Here is a 5,160-nt window from a genome sequence, read left to right on the forward strand (position 1 = left end):
GAGAGAATTTATGGTCACCTTCTTATAATGGAGAATCATTTGACTCATTTTCTTTCAAAAACAGAAAAAAGTGTCGGTTTCTACATAAGTAACTCACATCAAATCTAATCGAGAGGAATTTAAATCGTTTTATTTCATCCAGCACAGTGTGTGTCATGGTCTGGGGGTTTAGTGGTGTGTGTCCCTCAGCTCCAGCTTGCTGTTCAACTCACATGCAGCAGTTTACAACAAATGCCTTTCATCAAGTCTGAGTCCCAGTCTGATGGTCAGATCCGATGCCTATCCTATTGTGTGCTCTTGTTGCTTCTCTTGTGCTTTGGGTTGTTGTTAGTCCATTTTGGCAACTTCCTGCATCTTTTTTCCATCCCTGGGCTCATTGCTCTAACCTTGATTCCTCAAAACAACGGAGGCTGACACAAAAACGTACCTATAGAGTTGTTTTGATTTGTTAATGAACATTAATGTAAATCTTGTTGCTTCTTTTGAATTTTATTGTTTATTATTGTATACACTTGCTGCATGCCAACCCTCAGGTTGAGTCTATGAGTTAGGAGGGAGGAAGTAAAAATAAGGTGTAGTGGCTTAAATGAAGAAAACGGGTTTATTATTTCTAACCCTTAAAAAAACAGAGAAGATGCAGCCAGAATCCTCCTGAAAAGGGAAACAAAAATAAAAACTAAAGGAACACCAACCACAGCTAGAGTTACCTGTCCCAAAATGTAGTGTTACGTTATGTAAACCCCGGTTCTTTGATAACAGAGTGAGGTGTTTCACTATGGGAATCGCCCTGGGGTGACCAACTACGGAAGCTCCAACGACATCACGTCTGTCCCTGACAGACCAGTTGTGGCGTGCCCAGGCTCCGCCCACCCATCATATCCACAGCCAACAAACCCCTCCTACTCATTCGTAAGTTTTCTTACTGTTAATGCAAGAAGGCAATCTTGCATTTGTTGGTGAAAGACCTCACTCTGTTATCAAAGAACCGGGGTTTACATAACGTAACCCTACGTTCTTTTTCTAATTTCTTTCGGTGTTTCACTATGGGAGATATGGCCCACTTCCGGATTGCATGTCCATCCCAAAGCGAGCTGCAGCAAAATTCTGCTTAACCACTAGGCAGACCCTGTTCATCCTGCTTCCAGCACTGAATGCACCAGCGAAGGTTGAGACACATCCAGCCTGTAAAACAGCACAAAAGTTAGCGGCGTGGCCCAGCTAGCTGCTGCACAAATATCCTGGACTGACAAACCCACAAAACAGGGCCCAAGATGTGGCCATGCTCCTTGTAGAGTCAGCCCTCACCCTCACAGGGGGTTCAGCACCCTTACACCTATATGCAAGGCTCATTGCCTCTACAATCCAGTGTGCCAGTCTCTGGCGAGACACAGGCTTGCCTTTATGGGCTGTGGCCCAAGAAACAAACAACTTGTCTGATTTTCTGAAACCAGCAGTCCTGTCAATGTAAGCCTTTAAAGCTCGAACCGGGCAGAGACAATTAAGCTTCTGCTCTTCTGCTCAGGAAAAAGGAGGTGGGTGAAAAGCCAGCAGCTCCAGAGGGAAGCAGCTATAAGACGACTCCATTACTTTAGGCACAAAAGCTGGATTGGGCCGCAGACACACACCTTAGTGTAGCCAGGGGCCCACCGTAGACAAGAGGGACTGACTGACCATGCCTGAAGGTCACTCACTCTCTTTGCCGTAGTTAAAGCTAAGACCAGTGCAGTCTTTAAAGAGAGAAATTTCAATCCAGCCCCATCTATCGGTTCAAAAGGATGATGACAGAGGGCCTCCAGAACAAGAGAGATGTTCCACAGTGGTACCAGTGGCCTGAAGACAGCTTACGGCGAGCACCCTTCATGAAGCGACTCACTAACGGGTGTTGCCCCACTGGTTTGTCACCAAACCCCACATGGCATGCAGAAATTGCAGCCATATAAACTTTAATAGTGGAGAAAGCTTTACCCTTGTCCATCAGACTGCAAAAAACAGAGTACATCCCCCACCGAACACTGAAACGGGATAACAGGTTTTTCTTCACACCACACCTCAAAAATTCTCCATTTACAGCTGTAAAGAGAGCGAATTGAGGGGGCCCTAGTGGTTTCAATGGTGTCCATGACGCTTAGGGGAAGGCCTGCCACGCTCAGATTCCACCTCTCACAGGCCAGGCCCACAGAGTCAAGTGGTCTGGGTGAGGGTGATAAATCTCCCCCCTGGCCTGGTACAGGAGATCCCTGGGGACAGGCAGGGGCCAGGGTTTGTCTCAAAGCATTTGGATTATTTCTGCCACCCACGGCTTGGATGGCCACAACGGAGCTACCAAGATCAAAGACAGGCCCTGTTCCCTTTCTCTTATTAGAATGGAGGAAATCAGACTGAGAGGAGGAAACGTGTACAGCAGCACTCTCGGCCACTGGTGAGCCAATGCGTCGACTCCCAGAGGTGCGTCCACTTCTGTCAGGGAGAAGAAGAGTGGGCAGTGGGCGCTTTCCCATGAGGCGAAGAGATCTACGGTAGCCTGACCAAATCTCTGCCATATTTGGTGCACCACCTGGGGGTGGAGATCCATTCTCCATACAGAGGATTTCATCTGGACAGAAGGTCTGCCCTTTTGTTGAAGCTGCCCACCACATGTGTTGCGTAGACTGAGAGGAGTCTGGAGCTGCACCACACAATTATTTTCTTGGCTAGTGAGTGCAGCTGTAGGGAGTGTGTCGCGCCCTGATGGTTGATATAAGCTACCACTGTGGTGTTGTCCGTCTTCACTAAGACATGACGGTCCCTTAAGTAGGGCAGGAAGTGCTTTAAAGCTAGAAACACTGCTAGGAGTTCCAGCACATTTATGTGAACCCGTTTCAAACTGCGTGACCAAACACCATTCACTGCTCTCCCCATCAAGTTCCCCCTCCCCCATCCTGTAAGGTACAGGTCCATTGTCATGGTAACTCTGGACACCAGCGCCCCTACTGGAACCCCAATTGTTAGAACTGTTCGGTTTCTCAAAGGCTGGAGAGCCGACATGCACGCCGGAGTTATTTTCACTCTGTGGTGGAGATGACGGCGGGAGCACAGTCTTAACAACCTCACCCACCACTGGACATCTCTCATCGTAAGAAGCCCCAGTCGCACCACAGAAATCATTGACGCCATGAGGCCGAGAAGGCGCAGGTAAAGTCTGGACGAGGCACGGTTTCTTAGCCGAAAATGTGTGACACACTGTGTGAAGGATGCGATCCTCTCTTCTGACAGCGAGACGCGATAAGAGAGAGAGAGTTTATCTGAAGACCCAGATATTCTGTGCACTGTCTGGCGAATAAACTGCTCTTTCTCCTGTTTATTTTGAACCCCAGTTCAGTCAGATGGTTCAACACCACCAGCGCGTCGCTGGCTGCTTGCTCCGGGGCGACGGTGGCACAGGAGTTAAGTGCTCGCCTCGCAATCGGAAGGTCGCAGGTTCGAGACCCGCTCAGTCTGTCGCTGTCGTTGTGTCCTTGGGCAAGACACTTAACCCACCTTGCCTGCTGGTGGTGGTCGGAGGGACCGGTGGCGCCAGTGCTCGGCAGCCTCGCCTGTCAGTGCGCCCCAGGGCAGCTGTGGCTACATTGTAGCTCATCCCCACCAGTGTGTGAATGTGTGTGTGAATGGGTGAATGACTGATTGTGTTGTAAAGCGCCTTGGGGGGTTCCAGGACTCTAGAAGGCGCTATATCAAATACAGGCCATTTACCATTTACCATTGCTCCTGGGAGGGAGCGCAAATCAGATAATTGTCTATGTAAGAGAAAATTCTGATCCTGCGAGTTCTCAGTGAGGATAATGCCGCCTCCACACACTTGGTGAACATCCTCGGTGCTAATGACAGCCCGAACGGGATGGTTTGAAACTCGTAGACTGTGCCCTGATGGGCAAGCCTGAGAAATTTCCTGTGTGGAGGATAAATAGAGATGGGAAAATAGGCATCCGCGAGATTGATCGTGACAAACTAATCCCCTGGGCGGATAGAACGGCAAAGTGTTTTGTGAGTCAACATTCTGAAAGTGTACTTGCGTGTTTGTTTAACACACGCAGGTCGAGTATGGGACGGAGAGATTTCCCGTCCTTCTTTGGAATGAGAAAATGGCCCTGGTGGGTCTCGCCGCTCAGCACTATCCTGATCGCTTTTTTGTTGAGCATTGAAGGGATTTCTTCTTCCAGGATATGTGGCGAATCCTCTTTTGCCACTGACGTTAATATCCCGTTGAAATTGGGCGGTTTTGAGGCAAACTGAAGCCTGTAACCCTGACGAATTGTCATCAGAATCCAAGAAGGAGCTGCGCATGTGCACCACCTCTCGGCCCGAGCCGAAAGTGAGCCGTTGTTGGGTGACGTCATCTCCGTCACCCGAGCAGCCTCTACTAGTCCCGTGGGAAGAGCGAGAGGGCCCTCTGCTGGGCGCAAAGGGACCTGATGGGGTTTGTTTATTTCTTGTGGGGAGCTCTGCCCTTGGCTGAACGCCTGGCAGCAGAAAAGCTGTCTTAGTTTATAAACAATCCCCATGAACATTTTTGCACACATTTGGGAGCAAAGTGCTTGGTGACACTGACTATGTGCTCATTTGAAAACTGAAACGTGTTCGGTGCTCCACACACTCGTCTCTCTGAACTGAAGAGGGAGGAGCGAACCAAACTCCTGCTGGACTGCGAACCACAGGAGTGTTTGAACCCTGAACACAGAGGCCTGTTTTTTCCTCTGAAAACCTCCTCTTTTTTTTTTTGGAGAGGAGAAGCAAGAGCAGCTAGATGTGTTCTTCCTCTTGCCCTTGCTGGGGTGAGACGAGCAGTTCCTGGCGGCTGCTTCTGCTGCAAAGGAGTGCTTCCCCCATGGGCGAAGGTTCTCCGCCTCGTTTGGCTGACCACCTGCTGATAAAATGTGGTCTAGCTCCACCTTGTCGACCCTTTGCAGCAGAGGCAGCTGCTGCATACCCAGGCGTGGGTACCTGAGTTGGCTGAGGGTTATGTTTACGAGGCAAGCAGAGATTGAAGGCCTCACGTTCTTGCTTTCTGCAGGAAGATGGCCACCAGCAAAACTCCCAACAAATCCACCAATACCATGAGCTGAAAGATTGTCCGCTATTACACACTGGACAGAGCCTTTTACGAATTTACCAAGCTGAGAGACA

The 5,160-nt window shown here is 49.5% G+C and overlaps 1 pseudogene; it reads right to left on the reverse strand.

The window, feature by feature from the left end:
* Positions 1 to 1,130: 1,130 nt before the first annotated feature.
* On the reverse strand, positions 1,131 to 4,544 carry LOC129154779 (uncharacterized; annotated as a pseudogene).
* Between the last annotated feature and the right edge of the window lie 616 nt (positions 4,545 to 5,160).

Source organism: Nothobranchius furzeri, chromosome 12, assembly GCF_043380555.1.
Source record: "Nothobranchius furzeri strain GRZ-AD chromosome 12, NfurGRZ-RIMD1, whole genome shotgun sequence".
Lineage (NCBI taxonomy): Eukaryota > Metazoa > Chordata > Actinopteri > Cyprinodontiformes > Nothobranchiidae > Nothobranchius > Nothobranchius furzeri.